Source organism: Ailuropoda melanoleuca, chromosome 8 (assembly GCF_002007445.2).
Source record: "Ailuropoda melanoleuca isolate Jingjing chromosome 8, ASM200744v2, whole genome shotgun sequence".
NCBI lineage: Eukaryota > Metazoa > Chordata > Mammalia > Carnivora > Ursidae > Ailuropoda > Ailuropoda melanoleuca.
In genome coordinates, this window is record NC_048225.1 from 88,468,207 (window position 1) to 88,491,679 (window position 23,473).

At 43.0% G+C, this 23,473-nt stretch overlaps 1 long non-coding RNA gene and 1 other non-coding gene across 2 annotated transcripts; one reads left to right on the plus strand and one right to left on the minus strand.

Annotated features, from left to right (window-relative positions):
- Positions 1-1,117: 1,117 nt before the first annotated feature.
- On the minus strand, positions 1,118-22,463 carry LOC117803431. Its single transcript, XR_004627290.1, has 3 exons — positions 22,343-22,463; positions 21,034-21,080; positions 1,118-1,199 (listed from the first exon to the last, which is right to left on the minus strand). It is a non-coding gene; the product is annotated as an uncharacterized LOC117803431 (long non-coding RNA).
- On the plus strand, positions 7,578-7,684 carry LOC117803580. The gene has a single exon (XR_004627528.1). It is a non-coding gene; the product is annotated as a U6 spliceosomal RNA (small nuclear RNA).
- Positions 22,464-23,473: the final 1,010 nt, after the last annotated feature.

A 23,473-nucleotide genomic window follows, 5' to 3' on the forward strand; every position in this document is an offset into this window, starting at 1 on the left:
CCTGTCAGAACGGCTAAAATTAACAACCCAAGAAACAACAGATGTTGGTGAGATTGCAGAGAAAGGGGAACCTCTTACACTGCTGGTGGGAATGCAAGCTGGTGCAGCCACTCTGGAAACAGTATGGAGGTTACTCAAAAAGTCAAAAATAGAACTACCCTATGAACCAGCAATTGCACTACTAGGTATTTATCCAAAGGATACAAAAATACAGATTTAAAGGGGTACATGGACCCCAATGTTTATAGCAGCATTATCAACAATAGCCAAACTATGGAAAGAGCCCAAATGTCCATCAACTGATGAATGGATAAAGAAGATATGGTATAAATATATAATGGAATATTGCAGCCATCAAAAAGAATGAAATCTTGCCATTTGCAACAACATGGATGGAGCTAGAGTATATTATGCTAAACAAAATAAGTCAGAAAAAGACAAATACTGGTATTTCACTCACAGGTGTAATTTAGGAAACAAAACAGATGAACAGATGGGAAAGGAAAAAAGAACGAGGGAAGAAAACCATAAGAGACTCTTAACGATAGAGAATAAACTGAGGGATGATGGAGGGAGGTGGGGGGATGGGCTAGATGGGTGATGGGCATTAAGGAGGGCACTTGCTGTGATGCGCAGTGGGTGCTCTATGCAAGTGATGAATCAACAAATTCTACTCCTGAAACCAATATAAAACTATATGTTAACAAAAAAATTTTTAAATAATAAAATCTTTTAAAAAACCCAGAAAATGAAAAGGGGACTCTGTTTTCATTATTCCATGTCCCTGGCCTGTGAACAGACCTGCACAGGGAAAGGCTCAATAATTAATAAAGGGCAAGGCTTGGGCATCTAATGTCCTCGAGCTTTAGGCTCCCCTTCATCTGCCGTCTCTGCCACAGCTCAGGACTGAGACCCCTGCATCTTCCTCTTCCCAAACCCACACTCAGCGTCCAGGGCCAAACCCCACCCAGCAGTGGGGCAGGGGTCCAGCCAGGCTCTCCCCCAGCTGCCCCACTCCCCAGAGGTAAGCATAGCCAGGCCATCGAGAGAAAGGGGCCCGTCTGAATTCTCATGCAGGTCCAGGACGCCTCCCACAGCAGAGCATCATTACCTTCAGGTAAAGAATGATGAGTAGGATAATAACAGGCCAGACGTTTCTTTAGGTAGGATAAAATCTTCCATTTCACAATCAGAAGACTCTAAAAAAGATAACATCCCTGGCATTAGCTTCCTCAGGCCACCAAAACAAAGTGCCACAACCTGGGGGGCTTAAAGCAACAGGAGTTTATCCTCTCACAGTTCTGGAGCTAGAGGTCTGAAATCAAGGTGTCGGCAGGGCCCTGCTCCCTGTGACGGCTCCAGGGGAGGCTCTTCCCTTGCCTCTTCCTACCTGTGGAGCAATCCTTGGTGTTCCTTGGCCCACAGCTGCGTCACCCCAGAGTCTTCCCCAGTATCTCCACATCATCTTTTTCTAAGGACACCAGTCATGTTGCATTAAGAGCCCTCCCGATGCCAGTGTGACCTTATCTGAACTGAATTATATCTGCAATGACTTTGTTTTCAGAAAAGGTCACATCCTGAGGTACCAGAAATTAGGCCTTCAACATACCTTTCGGGTGCCACAACTCAACGCATAACCTTGGGGAAGGTGTGGGATACATATCCTTAATTTCACTAAAGTGTAAATGACTGATAATGTATGGGGAGAGGGGACGGGGGACTACCATGCAGAAGAAGAGGGGAGAGGACCATGCATACACCGTGCCTAGATGGGTGGTTCCACTGATGAGGAGAAGTGGGGTAAGAGGGCCAAGGATGGAACCATGAAGTCTGGTTTCTTCATCGTTCTCCTGATTTAGCTGAGGGCTAACACTTCAGTGGGTACAGGTGCATTCCTCTGCTCAAAACCCCCCAAGGGCACCCTTGGCAGGTGGCCTGAAGTCCATGAGGCCGCACACTATCCACCCTCTGCCTCCACACACACTTACCTCCTCTCACTGCCCCACCACCCACTCCATGCCAGCCACACTGGGCTCCTTGCTGGAAGCCACACTGGGCTCCTTGCTCCCACTGGAAAGTGTCCTGCAAGCATCTTGCCCCCAAGCCTTTGTCCTGCTATTCCTCCTGTCTGGAATGTTCTACTTCCTTCAGAGATCATTGTGTCTCAAATGGCATGTTATCAGGCCTTCCCTGACCACCCTAGCCCCACTCCACCCCGTACTTTCTTTGCCCTCAGCTGGCTAATTTTCTTCCACAGCACTTACCAATCTCTGATACACATATACTTGTCCTCTGTCGTTCTTCCTCCACTAGACTATGAACCCCATGAGGGCAGCACTTTGGTGTTTCACTGCTGTATCCCAGGCCCCCAGAGCAGCCTCTGGCACGGATGAGGTGTTCAACAAATTTACATCAGATGAAGGAAACTGCTTCTGCCCCACCATGTGCTTGGAGATCCTGGTAGCTACTTAGGGGACCTCTGTGATGACAGGGGCCCACCTGGATAACCCAGAGCAATCTCCCCATCTCAAGATGCTTAACTAAATCACATCCGCAAAGTCTCCTTAGCCATGTGTGGCAGCATTCCCAGGTTCCGGCCATTCAGATGTGGATGTATTGGGCCGTTATTCAGCCTACCACAGGCAGGAAGGGCAGGCCAGCTCCTCAGCCCTTATCATGACATCCATCCGCAGCCCTGCCTGTAGTGGAGGCTGCCTGAGGTGGGGCTCCATCAGCCTCTCCCCAAAACCCAGCTTCAGGGACTCCTGGCCAAATGGCATCCCCTCACCCCAGGCTTTCTCACAGCCCCAGAGCAGCAGCAAGCCCCAGGCTCACACCTGCTTCTTCCTGCTCAGGCAGAACCAGGCCGGGCAGCGCTGGAGCCACCATCCCCACAGCCAGGACGGCAGCACCTTCTTCAGCTTGTTTTAGGGAGAGTGTGGAGGCAAGAGGGGGATGCAGGGGCACAGGTGGGTATCCCAGGGTCTCTCTTTTTTTTTTAAAGACTTTATTTATTTATTTGACAGAGAGAAAGACAGCTAGAGAGAGAGGGAACACAAGCAGGGGGAGTGGGAGAGGAAGAAGCAGGCTCCCAGCGAGGCAGGGAGCCCAATGAGGGGCTCGATCCCAGGACCCTGGGATCAAGCCCTGAGCCGAAGGCAGACGCGTAATAACTGAGCCACCCAGGCACCCCACCAGGGTCTCTTTTGTACTTTCCCTTCTATTCTTTCACCTCCTGCTTCTTCTCTCGCCCAGGACAGGCTCTGACTTTTCTTCCTCTTATTCTCTATCCTCCCCCACCTCAGCACTGAGGAGAGAGGGTGCACTGAGCCCCTGCTATTTCTCTCCCTCGTGCACATACACCCATGTCCACATAGAGGAATGACACACTGAGTCATATTCTGAACAATATTTACTGGAAAAGGAGGCCAAGGGCACGGACCCCACTCCATCTCAGCCCTACGTGGTGACAAGAACTACAGAGCTAGAAGGGCCAGCCCCGATGCCATCAGCATCCCTAGCTGGCTGTGAGGCCTGACCCCTGACACTCGATGTTCTCATCTATGAAAGTGGTGATGATAGCCCTACTGGAATGTCTATCCCTATTTGTGGTCCCCAGAGTCTTGGCATAACTGTATAAGATATCCTTGATGTGGAAGAATCTTTGTAACAACTGAACAAGGAAGAAACAGAGATCATGGGTGCAAGAATCTCCTAACTTTTAACACCAGTGACAATTTTGTGGCTATTGGAGAGTCACAGTTGGTTTAGAGAGAGGGATGCCATTAGCAAAGACTAGCGAACTTAAGAGGAATTCTAGTTTGGTTAACTGGTTGAATCATTTATTCACCAAGGATTGGAGTACCTGGTCATAACCAGGTTCTGCTATGAAAGGGAAGAGACATTTACATGTAAAACAGGATATTAATGTAAATGTAAAAACAGGATCCCCTCCCTTGGGCTCACTGTCTAGTAAGGGAGGTAAACCTGTAAACAGGTCATTACAAGGCAGTGTGATATGTGCTCACAGAACTCTCTGTGTACCCGGGGCTGGGGCAGAGCAGGGGGAGCAGCCAGCTCTTCCCAGGACTGTCAGGAAGGCTGCTCACATCCCAGGCCAAGAGCGGAAGGTGAGAGGCAATGGCAGGTGAACAAAAGGGGGAAGGGAAATGAAAGCAGAGGGGCAATATAAAATGCAGAGGGGGTGATACAAGCCTACCTCAAGAAGCAAGAAAAATCTCAAGTGAACCACCTCACCTTACACCTAAAAGAACTAGAAAAAGAACAATCAACAAAACCCAAAACCAGGAGAAGGAAGTAAACAATAAAGATTAGAGCAGAAATAAATGAGAAACTAAAAAAACAATAGAACAGTTGAATGAAACCAGGAGCTGGCTCTTTGAAAAAAATCAACAAAATTGATGAACCTCTATAGGACTCATAAAAAAAAAAAATAGAGAGTGAGAGAGGACCCAAATACATAAAACTACTAATGAAAGAGATAACCACCACCACCACCACTGCACAAATACAAAAAATTATAACAGAATATTATGAAAACCTATATGCCAACAAATTGAACAACTTAGAAGAAATGCATTGATTCCTAGAAACATATAGCCTACCACAACTAAAGCAGAAAGAAATAGAAAATTTGAACAGACTAATCACCAGCAATGAAACTGAATCAGTAACCAAAAAGCTCCCAACAAACAAAAATCCAGGACCAGATGGCTTCACAGGCAAATTCCATCAAACATTTAAAGAAGAGTTAACACCCATTCTTCTCAAACTATCCCAAAAAATACACGAGGAAGGAAAACTGCCAAATTCATTCTGAGGCAGGTACCACCCTGATACCAAAAACAAATAAAGACACCACAAAAAAAAGAAAAAAAAAAAGGGAGAGAGAGAGGGAACTACAGGCCAATATCTCTCATGAATATAAAGGCAAAAATCCTCAACAAAATATTAGCAAACCGAATCCAACAATATATTTTTAAAAGTCATATACCATGATCAAGTGGGATTTATTCCCAGGATTCAAGGATGGTTTAATATTCACAAAACAATCAACATGATATGTCACATCAATAAGAGAAATGATTTTAAAAATATATAATATCAATAGATGCAGAAACAGCATTTGACAAAGTACAACATCCATTCATGATTTCAAAAAAAAAACTCTGCAAAGCAGGTCTAGAGGGAACATGCCTCAATGTAATAAAGGCCATATATGAAAAACCCACAGCCAACATTATACTCAGTGGGGAAAAATAGAACTTTTCCCCTAAGTTCAGGAACAAGACAAGGACATCCACTCTCACCACTTTTATTCAACATAGTCCTGGAAGTCCTAGACACAGCAATCAGACAACATAAAATGAAAGGCATCCAAGGATGCCTGGGTGGCTTAGGCGGTTAAGCATCTGCCTTCAGCTCAGGTTATGATCCCAGGGTCCTGGGATGGAGTCCCACATCTGGGCTTCTTGCTCAGTGAGGAGCCTGCTTCTCCTTCTCCCTCTGCTGCTCTCCCTGCTGTGTGAGTGCTTGCACGCTCTTTCCCTCTCTCTGGCAAATAAATATGCAAAGTCTTTAAAAAATAAAAATAAAAGGCATCCGAACTGGTAAGGAAGGAGTAAGACTCTCATTATTTGCAGATGACGTGGTACTATACACAGGAAACCCTAAAGACACCACCGAAAAACTACGAGAACTAATAAATGAATTCAGTAAAGTCACAGGATACAAAACCAATGTACAGAAATCTGTTACATTCCTATACACTAATAATGAAGCAGCAGAAAGTGAAATTAAGAAAACAATCCCACTTATAAGTGCACCAAAACCAATAAAATATCTAGGAATAAACTAATGAAAGAGGTAAAAGACGTGTACTCTGAAAACTATAAAACACTGATGAAAGAAATTGAAGATGACACAAAGAAGTGGAAAAACATTCCATGCTCATGGATTGGAAGAACAAATATTGTTAAAATGTCCATGCTACACAAAGCAATCTGCACATTTAATGCAATCCCTATCAAAATACCAACAGCATTTTTCACAGAACTGGAACAATCCTAAAATTTGTATGGAACCACAAAAGACCTCAAAGAGCCAAAGCAATCTTGAAAAAGAAAAACAAAACTGGAGGTATCACAAGTCTAGAATCCAAGTTATATTACAAAGGAATAGTAATTAAAACAGTATGGTACTGGCATAAAAATAGATGCACAGATCAATAGAATAGAACAGAAAACCCAGAAATAAACCCACAATTATATGGTCAACTAATCTTTGACAAATGAGGAATGAATATACAATGGGAAAAAGTCTCTTCAACAAATGCTGTTGGGAAAACTGGAAAGCTACCTGCAAAAGAATGAAACTGGGTCATTTTCTTACATCATACACAAAAATAAACTTAAAATGAATTAAACACCTAAATGTGAGACCTGAAACCATAAAAATCCTTGAAGAGAGCAAAGGCAGTAATCTCTCTAACATCAGCTGTAGCAACATTTTTCTAGATATGTCTCCTGAGTCAAGGAAAATAAAAGCAAAAATAAACTATTGGGACTTCATCAAGATAAAAAGCTTCTGCACAGCAAAGGAAACAACAAAACTAAAAGTCAACCTACTGAATGGGAGAAGATATTTGTAAATGATATATCCGATAAAGGGTTAGCATCCAAAGGATACAAAAAACTGATAAAACTCAACACCCAAAAAACAATCCAATTTAAAAATGGGCAGAAGACATGAATAGTCATTTCTCCAAAGACATCCAGATGGCCAACAGACATATGAAAAGATGTTCAGCATCACTCATCATCAGGAAAATCCAAATCAAAACTACAATGTGATATCCCCTCTCACCTGTCAGAATGGTTAAAATCAAAAACACAAGAAACAACAAGTGTTGGTGAGGATGTGGAGACAAAAGAATCTTCATGCACTGTTGGTGGAAGTGTAAACCGGTGCAGCCACTACGGAAAACAGGATGGAGTTTCCCCCCAAAATTAAAAATAGATCTACCCTATGATCCAGGAATTGCATTACTGGGTTTTTACCTAAAAAAAATGCAAAAACACTAATTCAAAAGGATACATGCACCCCTATGTTTATTGCAGCATTATTTACAATAACCAAACTATGGAAGCAGCCCAAGAGTCCATTGATAGATGAATGGATAAAGATGTCACACACACACACACACACACACACACACACACACTCAGGAATATTATTCGGCCATAAAAAAGAATGAAATCTTGCCATTTGCAACAACATGGACGGAGCTAGAGGGTATAATGTTGAGCAAAATAAGTCAGTCAGAGAAAGACAAATACCATATGATTTCACTCATGTAGAATTTAAGAAACAAAATAAACAAGGAAAGGAAAAAAGAGAGAGAAAGAGAGACAAACCAAGAAACAGACTCTTAACTGTAGAGAACAAACTGATGATTACCAGACCAGAGGTGGTGGGGTGGGGGGATGGGGGAAATAGGGGATTGGGATTAAAGAGTCCACTGATCATGACGAAAAAAATGAAATAAAATTAAATTAGTACTCACTTCGGCAGCCCATACCCTGAAACTGGACCCATACAGAGAAAGTTAGCACGGCTCCTACCCAAGGATGACACTCAAATTCGTGACACGTTCCGTGTTTTGCGCAGTTTCCCCAGTGAACCGCCACCCTTTGCAGACTAACTCAAAGGAAACAATATGAGTCAAAGCCCAATGTGCAGCACTGAATAATGAAATTGTGATATTTCACTAGCAAAATATTTTTTAATGAAATTAAAAAAAAAAGGAATCTCGGGAGATGGCTGGGCTCCTGGGGTCAGAGGTCAGGGAATCCTCACATCCAGATCAAGCCTTGACCAGAAGCAGCTCCAGCTTTCATCACACATTACACACGGGGATAGCCGCAGACCCCTCCTCAGACCCCCACCACACCCCATCCGGCCAGCAGAAGGGGCCATGAGAGCTCTCTTACCTTGCTTTACCGCACACTGGTAAGCTGAGCGCTGCTCTTTGAAGAAAGAACTTCCCTGAAGGGTCCAGGCAGTGCCGGCTGCTTCCGTAGGTGTCCCACCTCCTCGTGCCTTCAGAGGCCATGTCGAGGGGGCACCTGGGGGGCTCAGTGGGCTGAGCATCTGCCCTAGGCTCAGGTCATGATCTCAGGATGCCGGGATCCAGCCCTGGGTGGGGGTCTCCCTGCTCAGCGGGGAGCCAGCTTCTCCCTCTGTCCCTCCTGCTACTTGTGCTCTAATAACTAAATAAAAAATCTTAAAAAAAAAAAAAAAAGCCACCTAAAGACAAGGGAAAGTGGGGTAAGAAGGCCTTTGTACGTTCACAGCTACCTGATGGTTAGAATTGCTCAGCTCCTCGTCCTCAGGTTCATTGTGGGGGTGGCTCCTGAAATCGTGTGGGGACAAGCTCACAAGGAGCCCTCAGGAAACACCAGCGCTCTCCCCAGCTGCCGCCGGGGGGTGCTCTCGGGCGGTTCCCCGGAGTCTCTGAGCCTCAGTCCTGGGTGACACGAGCTGCCCGCTGGCCCGACTACCTCGCGATACCAGATGTGGTAATGTGGGTGAGGGTCATCCTGCAAGGATGATAAGACACCACCCAGATGTTTTATGTAAACGAACAATGAGGAAGAAAGTAAACAAAATAATGTGTTAGGTGGTATATTAGTTGCCTGGGCTACCATGACAAAGTACCACACACTGAGCGGCTTAAAACAACGGAGATTTATGGTCTCACATTCCAGAGTCTGGAAGACTAAAATCAAGGCGTCTGCAGGGTCCTGCTCCCCCTGCAGGTGCTAGGGAAGGAACGGCTCCATGCCTTTCTTGTGGCGTCTGGTGGCCCTGGGTGCTCTTTGGCTTAGAGATACAACACCCCAATCTTCCACGCTCACATGGCGCTTCCCTATGTCTTCACGTTATTTTCCCTCCGTGTGTGTCTGTGTTTTAAAATGCACCTGGGCTTTTGGGTTTTATTCTGTGAGACCAACAGATCAGGGGATGATTGCAAATACGGTTGGTTACTCCTAGTTCCCGGGGGGGAGGGGGCACGCATATACCATGCAAGGCCACCCAGGGATGGTCAGGGGGCAGACAGAGTAAGGAGAAAGTGTGGCCAAGAGTCCGGGAAGGAAGGAGGAAGGCAAGATAGGCAGGCTGAGTAGGTTTAGGGTTAGATATGTTCGACTAATCTCAGCGAGCTCTGGGCTGTGGGGAGGGTCCCTAGTGGTCTAGTACTTGGACCCCAGGTGACTAGGAATATTACCTCCTGCAGTGTAAGAGCCAGATGGAGGAGGCAGTTTGGAATATGGGCTCTGGATGGTTAGTCTGCATACAAAAGGCACGCCCATGCAAGTCATTTGCTATCTCTAGGAATTGGTTAATCCTGGGAGGGCGTTCTCACCCCGTCACTGAAGTTCCCGTGTCTGAGCCTCAAAAATGCAAAAAATAAGAAAATATAATTAACATATTCTGTGTCCCAACTTCCCCTTTTTTTTTTTTAAAGATTTTATTCATTTATCTGACAGAGAGAGACAGCCAGCAAGAGAGGGAACACAAGCAGGGGGAGTGGGAGAGGAAGAAGCAGGCTCCCAGCAGAAGAGCCCGATGTGGGGCTCGATCCCAGAACTCCGGGATCACGCCCTGAGCTGAAGGCAGACGCTTAACGACTGAGCCACCCAGGCGCCCCCCAACTTCCCTTTTTATAAGGACAACAGTCATATTGAAATAGGGCTCACCCTAATGACCTCATTTTAACTTGGTTACCTCTGGGAAGCCCCTATTTCCAAATATGACCCCATTCTGAGGTACTGGGGACTTCAACATCTCTTTTTTAGAGGACTTAATTCAACCCATACAGACAAGGAACAGTAAGCTTTTTCAGTAAAGGGCCTGATAGTGAATTTTTAGACTAGAGGACAGTAATTCCTCTGTCACAACTACTCAGCTGCTGTTGTAGCAAGAAAGCAGCCATAAACAGTGTATAAATAAATGAGCATAGTTGTGTTCCAAAACACTTTACTTACAAAAAAGGTGCCTGGGTGGCTCCGCCGGTTAAGCATCTGCCTTCGGCTCAGGTCATGATCTCAGGGTCCTGGGATTGAGTCCTGCATCGGGCTCCCTGCTCAGCGGGAAGCCTGCTTTCTCCTCTCCCTCTGCTGCTCCCCCTGCTTGCTCTCTCTCTCTTTCTTTCTCTCTCTCTCTGTGTCAAATAAATAAATAAATAAATAAATAAGATCTTTAAAAAAAAAAAAAAACTTACAAAAACAGGCAGTAGGCCAGACATGGCTCACAGGCCGTAGTTTACCAACCCCTAGGTTAAGAGACAAATTTTCAAAACAAGAAAAAAGGAGTTTATGCAGCATTTCTGAGAGAGGGAGTTCAGGGAGCAAAATTTGAGTCCCCAGAAGTGCTAGAATGAAGTCAAGGTAGGCCTCGGCCAGGCTCTAACTCAGAATTCTGGCCCAAAATCAGAGACGTGGATTCAAAATGAGAGAAGACCAGCACGCTGGCGCCCTCACAGCGCTAGGCCCCAATCTTACGTAAGGACAGAGTGAATTGTGGGGAAACAAACCCAGGTGATCTCACTGAGGCTGAGTTTGTAACCACTAGGTCTACACCTCCCAGGCAGGGGGCTCCGACTCCAGAAGACAAGACTGGGGGGGTGGGCTGGGCATCAAGTGGGCCAGAGAGCCTGGAAAGAGAGGTGGAGAGCAGAACTGGGTGGTTCCTTAGAGTCCCTGGGTGGGGGGCCTTTATTAATGTCCTTCCCACGAAAGCAGCCAAGATGGGGCACCTTTGCTCTGAGTTAACCAAGGTTCTATGAATTGTGGTAAACATAAATTAATAAATAAACACTCAGGGTTGCAGAGAAATAGAAGCAGAAAGGTCAGGATACTAATGGCAAGTCGCTAATTGAGCTTGTCTAGCTTCGTCCTAAAGCTTCACCCTTATTGGCCTGTCATCTTCACACCTCATTGAAAATCCATTAAAACAATGGCTGGGCCATTAACCCTGACGTGTAGGCGGAAGCTTCCCTTGGGCACAGTTTTTGACTAGGGTCCTTTCATTAATACTAAGTGTAATTGCTTGCTGGCAAGCTGGGTAATTGTGATTACATACCACTATTTAAATACGGAGGGGGAGCACCAAAGGTTCGATCTTTTCTGGGCATCTTTTTAATAATATAAGCGCAATCACCCCCCTCAGGCAAGATAATATATTAAAACTTGAATTTTTAAAACAGATAAAAGGCTGATGGCTCCATTTACAAAAGAATTTGCCATAGGATTTCTTAAATAGTGAGCTCCCAGAGCAATCAAAATTTTTTGATTTACGAAATTTCAATTTGCTAGCATTTTTTCCCGTTTTACAACCCGAGCATAAAGGTTATATATGAAAAAGAAACAGAACTGCTAATGAGCACCCTAGCAACAGCTAAGTTAGAGAGCTAAAGGCTTGCGTTTATAAGCAGGGTGGCCAGAAGGCATATTTTAAGGACACCTTGAAGATCAGCCTCAAAGCCTGGGATAGGGCTGTGACCTGTCAGGATATGCAGGGTAGACAGGTGAGCCAAACAGGGACATCAATCAGAGAAGAGGGGCTAAAGAGAGCAGACCCCATTGCATACAGAGGGGAAAGCCCTGGTTGCCTCCATTGGAATCCTAGCCATACACAGTGAGACAAACCTACCCAGGCCGCTTCAGATACTGCCTGATATAGAGCTTGGGAGGACATTAAAGACCTTGTCCACAGGACAGTGGCTTCTCTTTAGGACTTCATCAGCTTCCATGGCTCTGCATTAAAAACCAGCCACGAGAAACTGCAATGCCATCTTCCAGGTACGCGGCAACAAAGCCTGTAGGCTCGGTTGAGTAGTCATTTGTTACTAATTATTGCTGAGAACTGGCTTTTGCTAATGATTTACTCTTTGGGTTGTGGTTTTCAGAGTAAATTCAAGGTTCCCCCTGTGTTCATATCATGCTCGCTCACTTGCATTTCCTTATTCTTTTGTGAGGCAGACAGAAATGTGTAGAGATGCTATGCCGAGCACTGCCCATAGCCTCCCCACACAGGCGTGTGTCCATTTGTGACCATTGATTGTCCAAGCCAGAGGAAAAACCAGCTCGCATGCTGGCTCCCAGGATTTCATGCATCACACATCATCAGTAAAATGAGCACAAAAAGCGTAGGGCCCCGGAGGGGATTGCAAATGTTGTATTTGCAAAATAAGAACACTTGATCAATAATCTGTCATCTGCTGTGACCATCATTTCATAGAAGAATGAATTTATTAACACTGACAAAGTCAGTAGGACGACCTCCAAGCGTTCCCTCAAACAAGAGAGGCAATAACCTTACATTCACTGCATATATTAAAAAACATGGTTATGGTTCGTATTTTTCTCATTTTGTGGCAGATCGGTGGAAATGTTACTTGGGAACCTACAAACATCAGTGCAAAAACAGGGAAAGACAAAGTTTAGAAACCACACCCTAGACCTTTGCCGTCCGATTCAGGGGCTGATAGTCGTGTGTGACTCTTGGGCACCTGTGACGTGGCTGGTCTGAACTGAGATGTGACATAATTGTAAAATTCACACCAGATTTCAAAAACATAGTACAAAAAAATGTAATAATATGTCTTAGTAATTTTATATTGATTACTTATTGAAATGATAATATTTTGGCTATATTAATGTATCATTAAAATGAATGTAACACGTTTCTTACTTTATTAAAAATGAGGCTACTAAAAATGTTTCAAGATTTGTTTATTTATTTTAGAGAGAGAGTATGTAAGCTGGGGAAGAGGCAGAGGGAGAGAAGCAGACTCCCCAGGGAGCCGAGGCAAGCCTCCATCTCAAGACCCCAAGATCATGACCTGAGCTGAAATCAAGAGTCCGACTTCTTAACTAGCTGAGCCACCCAGGTGCCCTGAGGCTACTAGAAAATTTCAAATTACTGTGTGCCTCGCATTATATTTCTCTTGGACAGTGCTGCCTAGATGGTCCATATCAGTTGAAGGGTGTTATATGCCATGGAGATCAATAACAGCTTCTGATTATATGTGTGTGTGTGTATGTATATATATATATATATATATATATATAATATATTTGGCATTGGAATATCAAGTATATAGGACTTAGATTTATGTTTCCATGCAGAGCAGGGGAGTTATGACTATGAGAACATTAATGTGTTCAAGACAGACTGGTGCTGGGGCATTTTACTTGCAGTTCCCAACTATACGTGTGATTCACATTGTGGCCACTAGAGGGAAGCAGCGTATATAAAAATGTGAGCTTTCCCCCACCCATTAACTGAGTAGACCTCACAGGCAGAACCATTACGAGGCAGGTACTCAGTAATTATTAGAGCTGATCCTCTTTCCCACCCTCTTAAGTGTCATGTCTTGAGAAAAAGGAGAAACCACGGAGGACTGTAGGGCCCTTAAACTATAAGCAAGGCTCAGACAAAACAGCAAAGCAGGAGAGCCATTCTGTAAGAGAGAAATCATATTCAGAGGAGGATGTTCAAAGACCCAGGGTGTAGAATCAGGTTTACCTTCCTGGCTCTGCTACTAACCAAGTGAGTGGCCAAAAGCAAGTCACTGCACTTGGTTGCTTCCTCTGTGAAATGAGGTGGAGCAAGATGAGCTTTAATGCACCCCCCAACCTCAGCATCCTTACTTTGAAAAGTAAAGCCTGCAGGCCTGGTACTATTATAGGTTTAATGGGAAGTCAAAGAGAGCAGTGATATAAGACTTGCGAGCACAATGGTATTATAAATTCATGCTTTGAGGCCCCCTGTGCTCCAAACACTTAACAATAACAGATGAAATACAAAAATTTAAAAATTTAAACCCAAAGCCTTGCCTAAAAAGATGAACATCTCTGAGGATCAGAACAACAGAGACACTACACTTTAAGCTGGATGATGCTGGGGGAATGTGAGGCTCCCGGGCAAGAAGCAGGCAGAGGTGGAGAGGAGCTTTTAGAGAATACCACATGAGGCAGTGTCCCCAAACCAGGGACAGTGTGGGGCTCCCACACCCAACAACCAGGGGCATGAAATACATAACTGTTTCCAGAGCTGAGACTTACACCAAACTTCTCAGCCCCACATGAAGAGGACCTGGTTCCCTGGCCCAATGACAAGATCAGGAGCATTTCCAAATTACGACAGCATAGATACCTGAGCTGACAGTAGAAAATCTGGTTCTAAGCTGTGGGCTGTGGAGGCTAAGAGGAACCAACTGTAAAACCACTAGTTTGGGGGCATGAGCATGGGAGAGATCAAAATTACTAATAATAACCCCCCCAAGAGAAAGACTAAGACAGGCAACCAAACCTTGCAATTAAAAAATTATAATGGCAGGAAGTGAATTCAATTTAAATGAAGTGAAATAGTAGGACAATCCAGTATTGATTTTTAAAATAAGATTTCATTACTTATTCAGCAAATATTTTAAGCAACTACAATTTCCCAGGTACTGTTTTAAGTGCTGGGAATATAATAATAAAGAAAACAAGAAGAGAAGGAGGAAAGGGGAAGAAGGTTTATTTGAGGAAATTATAGCTGAAAACTTTCCTAATATATGGAAGGAAACAGACATCCAAATCCAGGAGGCACACAAAACTCCTATCAAAATCAACAAAAGCAGGCCAACACTAAGACATATCATAGTAAATTTGCAAAATACAGAAATAAGGAAAAAATCCTAAAAGCAGCAAGGGAAAAGAAATCCCATGGGGCATCTGGGTGGCTCAGTTGGTAAGCATCCAACTCTTGATTTCAGCTCAAGTCATGTACTCAGGGTCATGAGATCGAGCCCCCCATTAGGCTCCATACAGAGCAGGGAGCACAGCATGTGCATGGAGTCTCCTTAAGATTCTCTCTCCCCCTCCCATTGCCCGGCCCCCCCCCACTCATGCTATATATACATACATACATACATACATAAATATTAAAAAGAAATCCCTAACCTACCAGGGAAGACAAATATGATTAACAGCACATCTTTCCACAGAAACTTGGCAAGCCGGAAGAAAGTGGCATGATATCTTCAACCTACTGAATGGGAAAAATATGCAGTCAAGAATATTTCATCCAGCAAGGCTATCACTCAGAATAGAGAGAGAGATAGAGCTTCCCAGACAAACAAAAACTAAAGGAGTTCATGAGCACTAAACCATCCCTGCAAGAAATATTAAAGGGGACTCTCTGAGTGGGAAAGAAAGACCAAAAGCGACAAAGAGTAGAAAGGAAAAGGGAATCTCCAGAAACAGCAACTTAACAGGCAATACAACGGAACTAAATTCATACCTATCAATAATCACTCTGAATATAAATGGACTAAATGCTCCAATAAAGACATAGGGTATGAGAATGGATTAAAAAAAAAAAAAAAAGACCCAGGGTGCCTGGGTGATGCAGTCGTTAAGCATCTACCTTCAGTTCAGGGCATGATCCCAGCGTTCTGGGATCGAGCCCCACATCAGGCTTCTCCGCTAAGAGCCTGCTTCTTCCTCTCCCACTCCCCCTGCTTGTGTTCCCTCTCTCGCTGGCTGTCTCTCTCTGTCAAATAAATAAATAAAATATTTAAAAAAAAGAAAAAAAGACCCATCATTATACTGCCTACAAGAGACTATTTTATTTATTAAGATTTTATTTATTCATTTGACACAGAGAGAGAGTGCACAAGCAGGGGAGTGGCAGGCAGAGGGAGAGGGAGAAGCAGGCTCTCCACTGAGCAGGGAGCCTGATGGGCTCAATTCCAGGACCCTGGGATCATGACCTGAGTGGAAGGCAGAAACTTAACTGACTGAGCCACCCGGGCACCTCAAGAGATTCATTTTAGACCTAAAGGCACCTGCAGATTGAAAGTGAGGGGATAGAGAACCATTTATCATGCTAATGGCCATCAAAAGAAAGCCAGAGTAGCCATACTTGTATCAGACAAACTAAATTTTAAACCAAAGACTGCAACAAGAGATGAAGAAGGGCACTCTATCATAATAAAGAGGTCTATCCAACAAGAAGGTCTAACAATGACAAATATTATGCACCCAGCTTTGGAGCACCGAAATATATAAAACAATTAATAACAAATATAAAGAAATTCATTGATAATAATACAATAATAATAGGGGATTTTAAAACCCCACTTACAGCAATGGACAGATCATCTAAGCAGAAAATCAACAAGGAAACAAGGGATTTGAATGACACACTGGACCAGAGGGACTTAACAGATATATTCAGAGCATTTCATCCTAGAGCAGCAGAATACATGTTCTTTTTGAGTGCACATGGAACATTCTCCAGAATAGATCAAATACTGGGTCACAAATCAGGCCTCAGCAAGTACAAAAAGATTAAGATCATACCATATATATTTTCTGACCACAACACTCTGAAACTTGAAATCAACCACAACAAAAAATTTGGAAGACCACAAATACATAGAAGTTAAAGAACATCCTACTAAAGAATGAATGAATTAACCAGGAAATTAAAGAAGAAATTTAAAAATTCATCAAAACAAATAAAAATAACAACACAGTGATCCAAAACCTTTGGGATGCAGCAAACTCAGTCATAAGAGGGAAGTATACACCAATACGGGCCTACCTCAAGAAGCAAGAAAAGTCTCAAATATACAACCTAACCTTATACCTAAAGGAGCTAGAAAAAGCCAGCAGAAGAAGGGAAATAATAAAGTTTAGAGCAGAAATCAATGATATAGAAACAAACAACAACAACAAAAACAGTAGAATAGATCAAGGAAACTAGGAATTGGTTCTCCGAAAAAATTAAAATTGATAAATCCCTAACCAGGCTTTTCGAAAAGAAAAAAGAGAGGACCCAAATAAATAAATCATGAATGAGAGAGGCGAGATCACAACCAACACCACAGAAATACAAACAATTATAAAAGAATATTATGAAAAACTGTATACCAAAAAATTGGATAATCTGGAAGAAATTGATAAATTCCTAGAAACATATAAACTACCAAAACTGAAACAGAAAGAAATAGAAAATGTGAACAGACTAAAAGCCAGCAAAGGAATTGAATCAGTAATCAAAAATCTCCCAACAAACAAAAGTCCTGGGCCAGATGGCTTCCCAGGGGAATTCTATCAATTAAAGAAGAGTTAATACCTATTCTTCTCAAACTGTTCCAAAACTTAGAAATGGAAGGATAACTTCTAAACTCATTTTATGAGGCCAGCATTACCTTGATCCCAAAACCAGACAAAGACTCCACTAAAGAGGAAAATTACAGGCCAATATCCCTGATAAAAATGAATGCAAAAATTCTTAATAAAATACTAGCAAATTGAATCCAACAGTACATTAAAAGAATCATACACCACAATCAAATGGGATTTATTCCTGGGCTGCAAGGGTGATTCAATATTCACAAATCAATCAACATGATCTACCACATTAATAAAAGAAAGGATAAGAACCATATAATCTTCTCAATAGACACAGGAAAAGCATTTGACGAAGTATAGCATCCATTCTTGATAAAACCCCTCAACAAAGTGGGGATAGAGAGAACATACCTCAACATCATAAAATCCATATATGAAAGACCCACAGCTAATAATATCCTCAACGGGGAGAAATGGAGAGTTTTCCTCTACAGGCCGGAAAAGACTGGAACGTCCACTCTCATCATTGTTATTTAACATAGTACTGGAAGTCCTAGTTGCAGCAATCAGACAACATAAAGAAATAAAAGGCATCCAAATTGACTAGGAAGAAGTCAAACTTCCACTATTAGCAGATGACATCATACTCTATGTAGAAACCCTGAAAGACTCCACCAAAAAAATTGCTAAAACTCGAATTCAATGAAGTCACAGGATGCAAAATCAACATACAGAAACCTATTGCATTTCTATACACCAATAATGAAGCAGCAGAAAGAGTAATCAAGGAATCGATCCCATTTACAATTGCACCCAAAACCATAAAATATCCAGGAGTAAATATAACCAAAGACATAAAAGATCAAAACTCTGAAAACTGTAGAACACTTATGAAAGAAATGGAAGATGACACAAAGAAATGGAAAAACCTTTTTCCATGCTCATGGATTGGAAGAACAAATATTGTTAAAATGTCTACATTACCCAAAGCAATCTACACATTCAATGTAATCTCTATCAAAATACCATCAACATTTTTCAGAGCTAGAACAAACAATCCTAAAATTCATATGGAACCACAAAGATCCCACATAGCCTAAGCAATCTTGAAAAAGAAAAGCAAAGCTGAAGGCCTCACAATTCCAGACTTTAAGCTATATTATAAAGCTGTAATCATCAAGCCAGTATGGTACTGTCACAAAAACAGACACATAGATCAATTGAACAGAATAAAAAATCTAGAAATGGACCCACATCTATATGGTCAATTAGTCTTTAACAAAGCAGGAAAAAAATACCCGATGGAAAAAAGACAGTCTCAACAAATGGTGTTGGGAAAACTGGGCAGTAAGATGCAGAGCAGTGAAACTGGACCACTTTCTTAAACCATACACAAAAATAAATTAAAAATGCATGAAAGACCTAAATGTGAGATAGGAAATCATCAAAATCCTAGAGGAGAACACAGGCAGCAAGCTCTTTGACATTGGTCATAGCAACTTCTTACTAGATATGTCTCCAGAAGCAAGGGAAACAAAAGCAAAAATGAACTATTGGGACTTCATCAAGATTAAAACCTTCTACACAGCAAAGGAAACAATCAATAAAACTAAAAGGCAACCTGGGTGGCTCAGTCGGTTAAGCGTCTGACTCTTGGTTTTGGCTCAGGCCATGATCTCAGGGCCGTGGGATTGGGCCCTGCATCAGACCCTGTGCTCAACGCAGAGTCTGCTCAAGATTCTTTTCCCCTCCTTCTCCTTCCCCCTCTGCTCCCTTCCTCTAAAATAAATAAATAAATAAAATATTTTTTAAAATAAAAGTAAAAAATAAAAGGCAACCTTTGGAATGGGAAAAGATATTTACAAGTGACATATCTGATAAAGGGTTAATATCCAAAATCAATAAATAACATAGCAAACTCAACACCCAAAAAACAAACAATACAGTAAAGAAAAGGGCAGAAGACATGAATAGACACTTTTCCAAAGAAGACATCCGGATGACTAACAGACACAGGAAGATGCTTAACATCACTCATCATCAAAGAAATACAAATTGAAACTATAATGAGGGGCGCCTGGGTGGAACAGCGGTTAAGCGTCTGCCTTCGGCTCAGGGCGTGATCCCGGCATTGTGGGATCGAGCCCCACATCAGGCTCCTCTGCTATGAGCCTGCTTCTTCCTCTCCCACTCCCCCTGCTTGTTCCCTCTCTCGCTGGCTGTCTCTATCTCTGTCGAATAAATAAATAAAATCTTTAAAAAAAAAAAAAGAAACTATAGTGAGATATTACCTCACATTTGTCAGAATGGCTAAAATTAACAACACACACAAGAAACAATAGATGTTGGTGAGGATGCTGAGAAAGGGGAACCCTCTTACACTGCCGGTGAGAATGCAGACTAGTGCAACCACTCTGGTAAACAGTATGGAGGTTCCTCAAAAAGTTAAAAATAGAACTACCATATGACTCAGCAGTTGTACTACTAGGAGTTTACCCAAAGGATACAAAAATATAGATTTGAGGGGCACATGCACCCCCATGTTTATAGCAGCATTATCAATAATAGCCAAATTATGGGAAGCCCAAATATCCATCAACTGATGATGGATAAAGAAGATGTGGTACAGGGGTGGCTCAGCTGGTTGGGTGTTGGACTTTTGATTTCAGCTCAGGTCACGATCTCAGGGTTGTGGGATTAATCCCCATGCTTAGCAGGGAGTCTGCTTGAGATTCTCTACCTCTGCCCCTCTCCCCCCCCCATTCTCTCTTAAATAAATAAATCTTTAAAAAAAAAAGATGTGATACAAACACACACAATGGAATATTACTCAGCCATAAAAAAATGAAATCTTGACATTTGATGTGGATGGAGCTAGAGAGTATTATGCTAAGCAAAATAAGTCGGTCAGAGAAAGACAAATACCATATGATTCCACTCATATGTGGTATTTAAGAAATGAAACAGATGAACATGGGTGGGGGGTAGAGCGAGGCAAACCATAAAACAGACTAACTATAGAGAACTAAGGGTAGCTGGAGAGGAGGTGGGTGGAGGAATGTGTTAAATGGATGATGGGCATTAAGGAGGGCACTTGTTGTGATGACCACCAGGTGTTATATGCAAGTGATGAATCACTAAATCCTACTCCTGAAAGTAATATTACACTATATGTTAATTAACTAGAATTTGAATTAAGAAATTGAAACAAACAAACAAAACAAAACAAAAATGAAAACACCGTCACTGCCTTCACGGAACTTACATTCTAATGGAAGTGACAGACAATTACTAAAAATTATATGTCAAGTAGTAACAAGTGCTATGAAGAAACGTTAAGACTCCTCAAAGATATAAAGGAATGATTAACAGCTATATATAAAAACATAACTTATGAAACAACACAAAGGCAAAATTTTAAAAAGCAACTTATAAAAAAGAACCAACTGAAATGAAAAATACAGACATTGGATGAACACTGTGAAATCATAATGGAAGAGATTAATTAATTAGGAGGCAGTACCGATGAAATCACCCATAATGCAGCACAAAGAGAGAATAAAAGTATAAAAAAGCAAATATATGTATAGATATATACACATACATATATAGATATAGATACACGCACACACACTAAAGCAGTAAAGAGACATAGCACCAACATACAGCTAATAGCAATTCCAGAAGAAAAGAATAGAAGGAATAAGAGAGAACTGATGTCCACAGAGATAACACCTGAAGTTGTCCAGGATTAAAGTTAGAATTCACTAAGAACTCTAGATATGGATATACAGGCACTCTTGCCTTCATACCTTACCTTCATATGTCATAATGTATCTAGGGGCCCAAACATCATAAGCGAAACTGCAAAACATGTAAGGATAAAGGAAAAAGTCATATTTGAGAAAATAAGACAATCTACAAAGGAAAGCAAATCTGATGGTAGCAACATCAGCAGCAACAGTTGCCAGAAAACATGGGAGGAAGTCATACAAAGTGCTGAAAGTTGCCAATCAATATAGGATTCTGTACCCAGCTAAACTATTATTCATTCAAGAGTGAGAAGAAAAAAATTTTTTCAGGCATGCAATAATTAAAAGAAATAATAGCCCATGGGTCCCAGGTAAAAGAACTACTAAGGAATGAAATCATAATGGAAAATACAACAATTTAGAACTGAACAACAAAAGTACAACATTTCTGAACAATAGTAACAATAATGGCTACAATACGTTGTTTCCAGATATGAGGCAGGAATTATATCCAGCATTTCCCAAGTAGATCTCTCAGCCCTGGAAGTCAGGAAATGAACTGGTGTTAATAACTCCTTTGTAAGGATGAGAAAGCTTTCTGGTAGAACAGGATAATCACGTTGACATGGACTGAATGTTTGTGCCCCCCCATAAATTCATATGTTGAAGCCCTAATCCCCAATATGATGGTATTAGAGGTGGGGCCTTTGACAGATAATTAGGTTTAGATGAAATTATGATGCTGGAGCCCCCATGACGGAAGTAGTGCCCTTATAAGGAGAAGAAGAGACACCAGTGCTTCCTCTCTCTGCCACGTGAGGATATAGTAAGAGGGCAACCATCTGCAAATCAGGAAGGGGGCTCTCACCAGAACCCAAACATGCTGGCACCCTGATCTCACACTTCCTAGCCTTCAGAACTGTGAGAAATGTCCACTGTTTAAGGCACCTAGCCTGTGGTATTGTGTTACAGCAGCTCTGGCTGACTAAGACACATGCAATGATAATCTGGGTCTATACAAAGATAGGAAGCAGAAGTAAGGAGGCAGGTGCAGGTGGATTTTACTGACCCTTGGGAACAGACTAGGGGGACTGTGTGAGGTACAAACAGCTGTTGGCAGGGAGGAGGGGGGAGGCACTCTAATTCCCGAGTATTTCATTGCCCTACCCACCTGTCCCCGAAGCCCAACTGAGTTTGTCCCATTTTAAACACTATGATATCAGCTGGACCAGGTTTTCCAGCTATAAACAAAGAGACATTTACAGGAACCGCACCCTTGGACTGAGGTCCCCAAGCCTGGCTGCACCCAGGAATCTGCTGAAGCAAATCGCTGTCTTCCCCCACGATTTGTATTCCATTGATCTCAGGGGCTACCTGGGCAGTAAGATTTTTTCCAAGCTCCAACGGGAATACTGTTGTCCAACCACAGCTGAGAACCAATGGCCTAGAACTGGCTAAGACAAAGGAAGATGTTCTTGCTGAATGTGACGACAGGGACCTGTCAGCCCCTCTCAAATGCCAGGACAAGCACTTTGGCAAACCTCAGAGGCCACTGTTTTGACAGCTTCGAGAACTGGTTCCCCTTTCCTTGAAGGAAAAGTGTTCTCTTTTCTGAAATCAGAAAAGAGGAAGCATAGAGTACTTGTCAGCAAAACTAACAATTCTCCCAGAGTGGAGGAGGGGAGCTTTCTCTTCCCTCGACCTGGCCAGAATGAAAGGCCAGCAAACTAGAATAGGGGTGATATGAGGAGACAGTCCAGTTCCTCCTGTGTGTGGCCTCAGCAGGAAATGACCTAGACAACACTAGTTCTGTGAAAACTCATCCCCTCAGGTCTAGAAAGCACTTCCCCCTCCTCCCCTCCCCCTTGCTCTCCCCACCCCCAACCTCTGTCCCAGGGTTAGAGAACATCTGGAGCCCACTCTTCCCATTCACATCGTCCCACTCCCACTCCCTAATCGGTCCCCCACCCAGCACCCCCAGGCACCTGGACATTGCTCTGGCTCCCCTATGCTCCCATACACCCTCATCCTTGCCATCCCTGCCAGCTCAGGGTCCTGGCTGCTCATCTCCTGGGCCACTACCCAGGAGAACCCCTGAGTTTCCAGCAGGCCTTCTGTGGACCACCTGCCTGTCTCACAGAAGGAATTCCTCCGTCACCACGTGCTGACTGAGGCATCCTCCCTCCTATGTTCATGACTCCCCGGGGTGCTGACTACACAAACCCCACTTCTTCAGCAGAAGCTTCAGGTCTTCCTTTGGCCTGAACTCCCCCTGTCCCTCCCTATCACCTGCAGTTCCTGGGCTTGGGCTCTCCACCCCACACACATGAACCTGCCAGTGCCTCCCTTTCTCTCACGAGTGACTTCAAACTTAAAACTGACCCAAACCCACTTCCTCCTCTCTTCTTCTGAAAAGTTCATCCCCCCCCCGCCCCCCATCCCCCAGTCACTCCTGCTTCCCCCATGGAGCCACCTAGGTCCTCAGGGCTCTCCTACCCCATGGGC